We start from the raw sequence: 13,047 nt of genomic DNA on the forward strand, positions 1-13,047 counted from the left end.
CTGACCTTAAGTAAAACACTTCAGCTATTACTATGGGTATATAAAAAAAAGAGAGAAACGTTAATGTTCTTTAAGCTATTATTGTATTTGAAGGGTCTTTTGTTTCAGCAGCTTAGCCTTTGCCCTACGCATTACATCCCTCAATCTATATCCAGGCCTCATTCAAAACTGTCTCCTCCTGCCTTCCCTTAGCTTCAACCTGACTGTTTGAAGAGTGACCAAACACTCCTTTCTACAGAAGATGGAAAACTAACTTAAACTATCTTAACAGTAAAGAAACAGATACAGTTCTCCCTGTACCTATGACTAAGAGCTTAAGTTCCTAGGACCGTAAGAAACCATCAGCTCTCAATCACATATCAGATATTGTTCTAATTAGGACTCTTCTCATTGTAAAACAAACAAACAAACAAACAAACAAAAAACACACAGTAAGTCACGTGTGGGCTATCAAACAGGGGAGCTTTAAACAATGGAGCAGATCTATGGAATACCAGCAGGGTCCATGGGAACTGAAGTCAAAGAACTAAAACAACTCATTTTAACTCTCAAGATTCACATAGCTTCCAGTTTCTGCTTCTCTTTGCTGCACAATTCACATACTTCTAGTTTCTGCTTCTTTCTGCACAATTCCTCTGTCCTCTTTCTTCCTTTTCTTTGCAGACCAGCTCTCTGTACAGTGGGGGGTAGGCAGTGTAGTGTGGTCACCAGACATTTGGGGTGTCCATTACCAGTGCTACATAGAGACAGGTCTCAAAGAAAGGGGTTAGAGCAGAGATGTTCCAAAGTATGTCCATCAAAGATGCTAAATTCTTAAATCTCTTCTCCTTGTCTTTACCAGGACTCTCCTTTGCTACCCTGTGTCCACCACTATGAAAATCCTATTTCTTACAAAGAGACCTTCTTTCTAGATCTCTTGGTTCTTTTCATCCCTGATTCTGAGAAGTCACAAAGCATTCAAGCTTGTTTCCCAAGGCCCTGAGTTAATACACTCACCATTCCCCAAAACTGTCTCAGCCCTTCCCCAAAATTCTACCCCTGTTTCTTGTTCTCCTCCTGTGATCTCCCTCATCTTCATCCAAGTAATGTTTCGGTTACTGATTTTATCAACATGTGACACCATTGCACCATGGTATGTATCATGGGGAAGCTGAAAGGTCACTACTCACCCTGGGTCTCACTCTGTAAGGCCTCAAAATAAACTTCTAATCATCTCTCTGAATTATTTTATACCTATTGCCTCTGGCATACTTAAGATCTTATTCATCAAAAACCTTAATAGCCTATTAATAGATACCTACAGTATATCACAAATTACACTGATTGATTTTTAGAGAGAGAGAGAGAGCTTGCATGAGTAGAGAGGGGCAGAGGGAGAGGAAGAGAGAGAATCTTAAGTGGGCTCTACACTCAGCATGGAGCCCAATATGGGTCTCGATCACACAACACTGAGATCATGACCTGAGCAAAATCTCGAGTCAGATGCTTAGCCACCTGAACCACAAATTTGTGAGGTACCCCTCACAAATTACTTTTAAATAAAACCCCAATTCTTTTATAAATAGAATTATTACATTATAATTTATGTATTAAAACTAGCATTTTTATGCGATAAAATTAAAATTTCATTTTAGTTTTTAAAATACATCTTAAGCAAAGGAAAGAAGGTAGCTCAGAGAGGTGGAGAGAGGGAAGGAAAGAGCTTTGCTCAAACCTCTGAAAGAGCTTTGCCAGCTCTCAGCTGCCCCCTTGGATTTTTATCCCCCAAACATTCAAACATGTCCTAATGAAGTTTGTGGTTGCAGAGAAGTAAGGAAGAAAGAACAAGGAAGTGGACCACACTGGGAAGATTGGTCAGAGGGAGAGGAGGGAGACTTCTTTCAAATGGAAAGGTCGGAAGAAGACATGGCATTGGACTTCAGAATCAACTTTGTCTAAAGTGAATAATGTGAACATAAGAGAAAGGGACAAAAGCGGGAAAACATAGGGAAAGTAAGAGAAGAGAAGAAGAAAGTCGTTTTACGAGTCTAGGTTCAGTTGAAAAAACATGGCATTCTGTGAACAGACAAGGCCGCTTCTCCATAGCCTTCTACTGTCTCGTGTATGCCACGAATTACACCATTCTACTTTTCGAGATTCATTTTTGGGGCACTAAGCAGAACCCTCAATAGGGTCATATATTAGGTCTGTGCCAGTTATCAGAAACTCCCTATGCATTGCCTCACATGACTGAGAAGGGAACTAATAAGTCACAGAAAAAGCAGGCGAGTGTTGATGGGTGATGTGGGAAGATCCACAGTGGAGGTCCTGTGTGCAAGGACAGCCTCGGGGCACCTGGATGGAGCTTGAGGTGGGCCTTACAGAGACTCTGGACATACACACAGGGGAGACGAGGATAAAATGCCCAATTTTGCCTATATTACTATTTTCCCCAGAGCCATTCTGGAAAGAAAGCAAATGATAAAAAAAGGGAATCAAGGCTGCCCGGTGCATCAACAGAAGACCCACAAAGGCAAGGTCTTTGTGTAATTTGTCTCTGCTTGATCCCAGAGCCTACGACAGTGACCGGCACTCAAATATGTGGAGGATATGTAAACAAACGTCTACCCCTTTTCAAGCCCTTTGCTCGGCACTTCACCTACATGAGCTCAAGTAAGTCTCACCCATAAACACAGATGAGGAAATTGAGGTCCTCAGAGAAGCAGAGCCTCGCCTGAGGTCATACAGCCCGTGAATGGCAGTGCCAGAATTCAAATCATCGTCTCATTGACTAGGGCCAGTGTTATTAAGTACCGTGAAACACTTCTCCAGACCATGACTACAGCACACAGTAATCTCAGTTTGGCACAACCGACTCTGATGATAGCATCCTTCAGATGGAAACTGGAGGAGCCAGTCTGAGGGAAGGTTGAGGGGGTGTGGAATGTAAAGTGAAGCTGACTGCGTTTTATGGTCTCAAATTTGGTCCGCCCAAAGTTTAACTGGAACCAGAATTAGTGCAAAGCACCAGTGAGGGGCATATGGGTGGCTCAGTGGGTTAAAGCCTCTGCCTTCAGCACGGATCAGGATCCCAGGGTCCTGGGATGGAGCCCCACATCGGGTTGTCTGCTTCATGGGGAACCTGCTCTCTCCTCTCTCTGCCTGCCTCTCTGCCTACTTGTGACCTCTGTCTGTCAAATAAATTAATAAAATATTTTTAAAAAAATAAGAAGAAGCACCAGTGAGAAGTTATTTTTATCTCTGCCTCTCTCTTTGCTTTGAAATTTGATAGAAGAAAAACAAAAACTGGTCTTTCTTTAAGCCAGTGGCGTCAGAAACTATCACATCAGTGTTGAAAAGTACCAGGTAATTTCTTAGTTTCAGAAACCTGAGGTTGCCACCAGCAAAATCCCAAGAAGGCTGTGATCACCAGTTACTTAGAAATATTTTGATGATTCTTTGGGAGATTCAAACGAGATTCATTCTATATATAATAATTTCTATTAATCATCGCAAGCCCAAAGATGTTTATTTTACCCTGGGACTCTATAAAATAATAAATGGCAGAAGAATGAAAAGACAGGAGGAATAAGGGGGAGGAAATATATATAAAACAGTGCCATTCATTTTGTATTCTTTACTCATGGACTTTGTCAGGTGACATTGTGCATTCAGGCTGAGTCTGCTTCTGAACGTCTGTACCGAGTGCCAGAGAAGTGTGATGCAACATTCACTAAGCTCGCGGCCAGCCTTGTGCTAGCTAGTAAAGAACGGAAATGAGTCATGCGTTTTCACCCACACTCTTGAAACTAAACCTGAAAGGGAAAAAGTCTAATACAAAAACACAGCCCCATCTTGTTTATTGCCCTGTCCACATCTGCAAGGACAGTGCCTGACCTGAAGGTTTATGGCATAGATGTTTAACAAATATTCGTGAAGGGAATAAATAAGTGAATGTTTGGTTTGTTTTTGTTTTTGTTTTTTTTTTTCATTCTTCCCCCAGTCCAGGACAAGAGAGCAATGCTGATGACCACAGAACTCTTGGGTTTGCTGAGACTCAGACGGACTTGTATCACAGTCCACGTGGACCTCTAACAGGCATTGTTAACTTACCATGTGTAAAACAGAGCTCTCAGTTTCTTCCCGTATAAACCCATGCCCCCACCCACAACCTTCTCTCAGTACATGTGCTTCCACCTAGCCAGCTGCTCAGGGGAAAATCTTAGGAGGGGTATTTGATTTGTCTCTGCTCCTCATTCCCAGTATCCAAACACTTAGCAAGTGAGCACTGCTCCCCAAAAATATATCCTGAATCTCTCCAACTTTATCTTCTACCACACCACCCCTCCTGCCCTTGCTATACTGGTTTGCCTGCTTCTGTTTGAACATTTCCATGGAGAGGACTTTGCAATGGCTCTTTGTCTATACAGAACCCCCTTCCTCTGGATCTTCATGTGGCTGATTCCTTCTCATTCTGGCTTTGGCACGAATGTTTCCTTATCTGGAGTGCCTTCCCGGAGTGATGTTGACGCTCTCCACAATACCCACACACCAGGCATATTCTACCACAGCACTCTGTTTTGTTTCCTCTACGGAATTTAAAACTCTCTGAAGTGACATTATGAATATATATGCTTACTTGATTATTGTATGTTCCCCGACTAGGATGTAATTTGATAAAAGTAGGGAACTTATTAGACCTGTTCATCATCCTATCTCTTAAACTTGAAAAAGATGTTTCTGGAAGCGTTTGAGCCATTTTTGTGCCTATATTTGGTACTTTTGTTGAGTAAGTGGTCATTAGTTTACAGAGAGTCTGCAAGCAGGAGAGAAACCGTGATTGAGACCAAGTCCTTTAACACTGGTTTTAGAGCAGAATCTGATAGCCCTCTCTTCACTTTTTTTTTTTTTTTAAGATTTTATTTATTTATTTGACAGAGAGAAATCACAAGTAGTCGGAGAGGCAGGCAGAGAGAGAGAGAGGGAAGCAGGCTCCCTGCTGAGCAGAGAGCCCGATGCGGGACTCGATCCCAGGACCCTGAGATCATGACCTGAGCCGAAGGCAGCGGCTTAACCCACTGAGCCACCCAAGCGTCCCCCTCTCTTCACTTTTAAACTGCCGGTGTATCACAGAGCTTATTCTGACACATCTATATAAAATTAATTTCCTCAATCCTATGTGTGTAGCTTTCAATTTTTTTCCTAAATGTTATGCACATCCAGCCTGGCCGTTATAGCTAAATGATTCTTTTAATCACGTATTTCCAGCTGCCTCTCTGCCTCACCCCCCTCATTTTTTACTTACACTGATAATTTCCTAAATGTAAGCAGTTTCATTTTAAATGCTGGCAGAAAAAAAAATTCTTCTCTGCAGTGGCAGAGATAGCTGTAGTGACCTAGCCAAGTGCTGCTTTCGTAGCTAAGTTCTCATTAGAAAGCTAACTTTCCAGAGTAGTTCCGAGGTGCCATTTAGAATGATTTCACGTTACTGAGCTGGTGTGCCCTGTCATGACACCCCGAGGCTACTTGCCCTGGAGTGTCACAAAATGACACCTGTCCTAATCATCATCACCTAAATAATCTGAACCCATAAGCCTGATCTTCAAAGTCTAAGAGTACTTTCTGCTTCTACATGAGGAGAGATTTGATTTTTTAAAATCATTTTTAATGATTTTTTTAGCTTATTGCAATTACTGACCCTTCATATTTAAATTAGTTGCATTAGTTGTCATTGCAAACAAAGCTGCATTTATATTTTTAGGTTTATTTCACAGTACTCATCATTTGCCCATATGTCTATCTACTTGTACTCAAATTACAATACAATTCTAATGGGATATGCATTTTTTTTTAATGTCTGCGTTAGAGAGAATGGCAACAACACAAACTGAAAAGGCAAATCCTAGAGAAGGAAAATTAATGCATATCTCTAAGAGGCATAGATAACCAAAGAAATAAATAATAAATGTAAAAGGGAATCAGAGCTACTCAAGTAACAATTGTCCATATTTTTGTTTTTTTTTAACAAGAATTTTTTTTTATTGAAACTTGCACTGAATGGTGAGTTTCCACCTTTACATTAAACAAATACAAAAATGATAATTCACACTGAAACAAAACACCAGAAAAAGACATATTTCTGACACTTGTTTAAGTTTGTTTTTTTGGTGACAAAAAACAGAAATCTACCTCTACAATGGCTCAAAGTAGGCCATCTTTAAAAAAAAATAGTCAATGATTTACAAAATACAGCATTTAACTGGTTGATACAAATCTAATATTTGTTAAAATAGTCACATCTTAAGATGCATCTACAGTGTTCTTGTTTAAAATACTACATGAAGAAAAGAATATTTTATTAATATCTAAAAAAGTGAGTTTGTTCCTAGACTAAGTTACCATAAAAAGTGTTTCCTAAGACATTAAACAAATGCACCATGATTCTTCCTGAAACTCTTCAACTCAAAACTTTCCACTCAATGAAATAGCTGAGGATCTGCAACTGAGAAAATATATTTGAGTACAAGCAATCTGTGAAACACAATACTTTTTCTTTTCTTTCTTCATCATCCAAAGGTATTACTGCTCTTATCAACAACTTGCCTGCCCAGTATATAACTCAGATGTCAGAAACAGCTCTCCACAGGATCCTGTAGTGTCTTTGGTGCTATTTCAGAGCTACACTTACAATTGTCCAGTGCAGGCAAAGAGGGATTTTTTTTTTGTAGTAATTTAATCTTCCTATTTGCCAAGGAGGTAACTAGCCCCCATAGATCATAGGATGGGGATTTCTTCCTCATGTTTTTATTTTGATGTTTAAAAGTCCTGTTGCAACATTCTAAAACAAAGTGCTCAAGGAACTGATGAAGGGAAAAGTTCTATCTATGCCTCATGATTTGATGCACAGGTACAGTCTTTAAAAAATTAATAAATAATACTATAAAAGCAACAACGGATGTGACATCATGGAAAACATGACTATTTGTATTATTTCTTCATTTTCCAGTTCTGTTCAAATGTAGGATTTTGCAGTAACTTACTAATATTAAGAGCGAATGGATGTTAAAATTATACTGAATGCTGTATTTATTAGTTCCTAGTTAGAGGAGTTTTAAATAGGCCTATTGCTTAGCAGTAGGAACAGCAAAATACGGGAGACATTATAACAGCCATTAGGAACTTTTACATTTATTTTAGAAAAATAAATATAAAGTCACCTAGGCTAAGCGACAAATGAATGGTATTAGGCACTTACTTTTCAGAGAGCCAGAATAATAAGCTTTAAATTACTTTTCCAATTTAAAATATCATTTAACAAAAAAATATGAAAGGAACTTGGTCAATTACTATTAAAATTAATATCTATAAAAATTAAAAACAGCAGCTCTGCCTTTTGGAATTTATTCTATTGAAATACATATCAGTATACAAAGACATATGTAAAAAAAATGTTGATTGCTGTAAATGTTCATTGGTGTAAAGAATGGAAATGAGTTTCATGTCTGATAATAGGGTTCCTAACACACAAAATAAATCCTAGCCTCCTAATGTAATACTGTATCATAATTTAAAAACTGAGTTAGAATTTTAACTCACTGTCATGAAATCATAGGTAAGATACTAAGTGAACAAGTAATTCACCAAAATGTGTCTGTAACATGCTAATCCAAAGATATATAAATAGTTGTTTATATATAACAAATCATGAACTTTTGCTTATGTTATTGTCAAAGTATGGATATTACTGGAAGACTATTAATTATATAGAAATTAATATCAGTTGCCTCTAAGAGGAAGCTACGGGACAAGGAGACAGGGAACAGAAAGTTAATTTCATTATACTAACTTCTTTGAATAATTAAAATTTTTGATCAAGCACATACATTTTTTTATCAAAAAATACCTGTAAAATATAAAGAAAGGAAAATTTTAAAATATTACCCATAGTCAACTGGAGCTCCAATTTCAAAATGATCCAAACTAGGTAATGGGACAACTTTTCATTAAAAATGGAAATTTATTTTACTGGCTCTCTAAAATGTACTGAATTTTTAAAAAGGTAATTATACAAAACCTCTTACTGCACAGTACCTCTGTATAAACATACTCAGTTTTATTGAATTTTGTATATACAGATGTTAAGATCTCATGGGATTTATTTCATTTTGAAAAAAAAATTGAGATAAGATAATGGTTTGCAATGTCTTAACATTAATTGATTTTTTTTCTTGCAGTTTCTAACCACATCCTCTACCAAAACACTCTTCTATAGTTTCTGTATCTTTTCAGTTTCTTTGTAAGTAACAATGATCTTCAAATACTCAAATATTATTTTTAATGATCAAAATAGTTATAAATTAAGGATATACAAAATAACACAAAGTAGTAGTAATTATTCTTATACATTGAACAATATTTCTTCATGTTATTATAGCTGAGTTCTGATTCTTAAGAACACAGCTGCAGCTGCTTTTTTCAGATGTTCTATAAACACACACCATAAATTGTATCTCCTATTAGTGAATGTACTATCTTCTTCTGGCACTGATAACCACAAAGGTTTATGTGCTAATAGTAGGCATTATGAGAAACTTATAAAAAGATTGAGAACAATAATTTTTCACCAATCTGAGACTCAAGGTGAGCAACTGTGATCACTTCATTTTTAATAGAAGAAATTTAAATTTAAATATTTAAATATAAAATATTTATTGGAATAAAATGGAAAAATATTGAAACTAGTTATTTAAATGGAAAAGTGTCTACAGAAAAATGTAGTCCTTATGTATTAAATTCAGAGTTCAGTGGATGAAGTGGTTAAAAGGAAAAATCATTGAAAAATATTCTATTTTGTTATTTGGGACAAAAAGTAAATACTGTATTTATTTCTAAGCATCTAAATAAAAGAAAAACTAAAGGGGAAAACTATAAAATTTGAACCACTCTAGGCAACTGACATCCAGAAGAATATGTAAGAATATTTTCACAACTTTTTCCAAGGCTATACCTAATTAAAATACAATAAAAAATTCCCACATAATTCAGGTATTTTTTAAATCCCACCTCTTTTTGAATAGAATGTTAGGTGTTTGAGCTTGGTCACAGGATATAGTCCACATTTTACATTACCTCACAGAGACAAAGAAAAAGCTGGCAGGCAGCCATAAAATGCTCAGTTCCAAGCTATTAATTCTTTAAAGTTTGAACCGGCTAATAACACAAAGTGGGACATCTCATGAGGAGATAGTCCTGTTTAAGTATAACTACTCTTGAACTTCTGCCCAAAAGAGTGGATGTGGACACTAAAAATTCTCAATCTAGTAAATCAAAGATATTTGACAATTAATCCCTCCGGGTGAGTATATCGGGTCAAACTCTGATTTCTGTGCTTGGCTTAAGCTCCTATTAAGGTCAGACAGGTATAGAATTGAGTTGAAGGATCAAAATCAAAATCAAAAATAGAAACTTTTCTAAGCACCCTAATTAGACAGGGAGCAAACATACATTTTCTGGAAATTGGAGGGTTCTATTTTGTATCATTATCACCTGAATTCTTATACTACAAGAAGATGAGGAGAACTGTTTAATATTTATATCTATTTTGGAAGGGAGGAAAGAAGGAAAAGAAGGAGGAAGGGAAGGGGAAGGAAGGTAGGGAGGGCTGGACGAAGTTCACATGCTTCACAGTTTCTCCAGGATGCAGCTGCACTTATCCTATAGTTCTCAGATAGGATAACTATTATCAGAATCTTCATAAAAACAGCCTGATCTAGGCAACACTGCTGTCACAAATTTATTTTCAAGGAGTCTTTGCCACCGATTCTATATGCACTTCATCAGTGACTGCTCTCCTACTGGTGTCTCTTTTCCTATAAAGTATGTTTTCTCCCAGAAGTTAACTACGATGATAAAGAAAATGTTCATTAATATGTCTTGATGGTTACTTAGGCACTGGCATTTCACTCTCGGTCATTTGAAGACTGAAATGACCTACAGATCCAAGGGAAGGAAACGTAAGTCCCTCATTACTCATGCCCTCTTTGGAGCAGACATTATCTATTCCCTGTTCCTTGTTGCTCAACAATCACCATTATACAGCCTACAGTTTGTTTCTACAAATACCTTGTCTGAGGGTTTTCTCTGCATGATCAGAAGGAAGGTAATAGAGAATGGATGCCCTCAGCAGCAGCCCTCAACCAGTAAGAATGGGGGTTCTACATCATCTCTCAGATGCCAATAGAATATTGAGCCCCAGTGGTTCACAGTGGTCACTTGCTCACTAATATACACTTTTTGAGAACACCCCCCCTTCTTTTGTCTTCTCCACTTTTCTACTGAGACTTCTTGAGACCTTCCAAATAAACTACTTGCACTTGAATCCTTATTTAAGAGTCTGCTTCTGCTGGGGAACCCAACCTAAAATACTCATTCATTCTTTATATAAGAAAATGTATTTAGTATATTCTAGGGACTAAGAAGTGTGACCAGCAATAGGAATCAAATATAAATCCTAAGGAAAAATAAGTGAATATTTTCAAGCAGGGAGCTATGGTATGCACTTCTGCAAATTCCTATCATAACAGTTCGCCTTCTATAATCAGCTTTGCTTGTCATTGTTCATCCTTTTCTTCAGTCAAGACCAGGCAGTGATTACCTGGTATTCTGGCAATTTTTTTTCTTTATCAAGTCATGTTTGGTTTCGTCATCTCTCTCAGCACTTTTAACACTTCAACCTACTCATTCGATTTGAACATCTTCATTCTTATTTCCTCTCCTGACTTTACAACATTCTATTGGCTATTCTTTATGACAGCAAAATATCACATCACTGTAGCCAATAAGACTATATCCCTGTTCTCATTTCCAAAATCTTAGATTGTAACTCACTTGGGTATGTTCCCCAATGGGATGAAAGCAATTTCCCAATATGCAGCCATCTTTAAATGTCTCATCCTAGTTCCAGTAAATCATTCCAATGACAAACCACTTACAAATATATTTTTACATTTAATCCACAAGTAGTTCCAAGACAGGAATCATTATATGTATTTCATAGATTAGAAAACTATGACTTTCTGTCTTGAAGGTTTTAATATTTCCACATATTCTACTGTACTCACCCCCACAATCATATACAAAGAATTTAAATACATTTTTCACTTGTTCTTTGTAATCATTCATGAGAACCTATAAAATGGTCAATGCTCAAATGAGCCTTCTGGCATTTCAAGAATCATAAGCTTATATTTTATTCTCACTGACCAGTTGTTAAGATAATCTTCAAATAATTTCATTAGTAATGAGCTATATTCCTTGTGTGTCATCATTTATTAATGATGTGTTGTCTATGAATTCAGGAAATAGTTCTAAAACAAAATAACTAGGGGGCACCTGGGTGGCTCAGATGGTTAAGCATCTGCCTTCTGCTCAGGCCATGATCCTGGGATCGAGTCCAGTATGGGGCTCCATGCCCAGTGGGGAGCCTGCTTCTTCCTGTGCCTCTCTCTCTCTCATGAATAAATAAATAAATAAATACTTTAAAAAAATACATCTAGGAAATTTTCCAATGGCACATATACCAGTTAACATCTCAATTTTCCGCCACTAGAATTTCCTTTAAAATGTTTGAGCTCTTGGTCCTGGCAAGGCCACCTCCTCCATCAGTCAGTTCATGTGTGTCACACCGGTATCTAGGGAAATGGTTAGGTAGTAATTTTTCCTTGAGAAAACTATGCTTTTATTTATTATTGCTATTTTATTTTCTCTCTTGGAAATTTTACCAGTTGGCAGGCAGTCCCCACTGCTGAGGGAGCCACAAGCTCTCACTGCTTCTGGTTGCCATTGATGGGGAGGTTCAGGGCCTCAGGAAGACCTTGAGCTTGGGCCAGGAGCTAAGGTATGCCAAGCAGGCAGAGAGCAGGGGAAAGGAATTGGGGGTGGGATGGGGGACAAAGTGTGGGATCCAGGGCCTGGTGAATCAGCAGCAAGTCCCACAGGTTGTAGTATCTGCAAGGAGATCTGGTTGCCTGTGATAAAGGCCTGCCTACCCTGGTTCTGGGACAGCAGCGTCTCAGAAGGCTTCAGGTGCCCTGGTAGTGACTGCACGTACTCCTCCTTGCCTGCCTCATAATTGGTGTAGATGAGAATGATGTATTTGCAGCAGAAGTTCTCCACACCATCATTCCCCACACCCACCAGAGCTGCCTCCCCGGCAGTCCTTCCCATCCAGCCCCTGGGAGCAGCCCAGGTGCCTCAGAATGGCACTGGATTGATACAGGGCAAAGTCTCCATCCGGGAGCTTGGGAAGCTGCCCATATACCCAGGGGGTCTTGAGTGAGCCCTGCAGCCAGGTTTCCATGGTCACCACCTTCTCTTTCCAGCTCCACCTTCTCTTTCCAGCTCCGCCCCTGGTCTGCGGCAGCCTACACAGGGCCCGGCCGCACTCTCCAGCAAGAAGTAGACAATGGCACGAGGCGTCATGGTTGCAGTACAGGTGACTGGGCGGGTGTCGGGGCGACGGTGGTGGTGGGAGAGGTTCCCGCAAAGGCTCTGCTCTTAGACTGCGTTTTTGCAGGCTGTTCACTTTTGGAGAACCCCCAAAATAGTACATACTTTCATCTTTCTGCTTGAATAGGTGTTCCTCGCTGGAAAGGAAAAAGACGTGGGCATGTGCTGAGCCTGTCAGGTGTAGGACATCCAACACATTCCAAGGAGAGCATGTTATGTGACATCTTGTCTCGGTTCCAGATCTTCTCCCTTTTAAGTGGTGTATGCAGGTCAGAATGATCACTTGGAAATATTCCAGTTCCAACCACCTGTTTACACGGACCCGTGGATTTTGTTTCTGCAGTAAGAAGACTTGGAGGCAGGTTTGGAAAAGCAAATGGCCGAAGTTAAAACTTAGGAGGGGAATGGAAGGAACATAAAAGCATTAAAGTCTTTCTCTTCATCATTTTGTTCCTACAAATCCGAAAGGTCCTCAGATAATAAAGAGCTGGATTTATTTGTTCTTTCATTTGGTGTTCAAAATGACTGGAAGGGGGAGCATCTGTCTGTGTCAGTGGTTCC

At 38.7% G+C, this 13,047-nt stretch overlaps 1 pseudogene; it reads right to left on the reverse strand.

The window, feature by feature from the left end:
• Positions 1-11,801: 11,801 nt before the first annotated feature.
• LOC131831174 (glutathione S-transferase P-like) lies at positions 11,802-12,589 on the reverse strand (annotated as a pseudogene).
• Positions 12,590-13,047: the final 458 nt, after the last annotated feature.

This window comes from Mustela lutreola, chromosome 5 (assembly GCF_030435805.1).
Source record: "Mustela lutreola isolate mMusLut2 chromosome 5, mMusLut2.pri, whole genome shotgun sequence".
NCBI lineage: Eukaryota > Metazoa > Chordata > Mammalia > Carnivora > Mustelidae > Mustela > Mustela lutreola.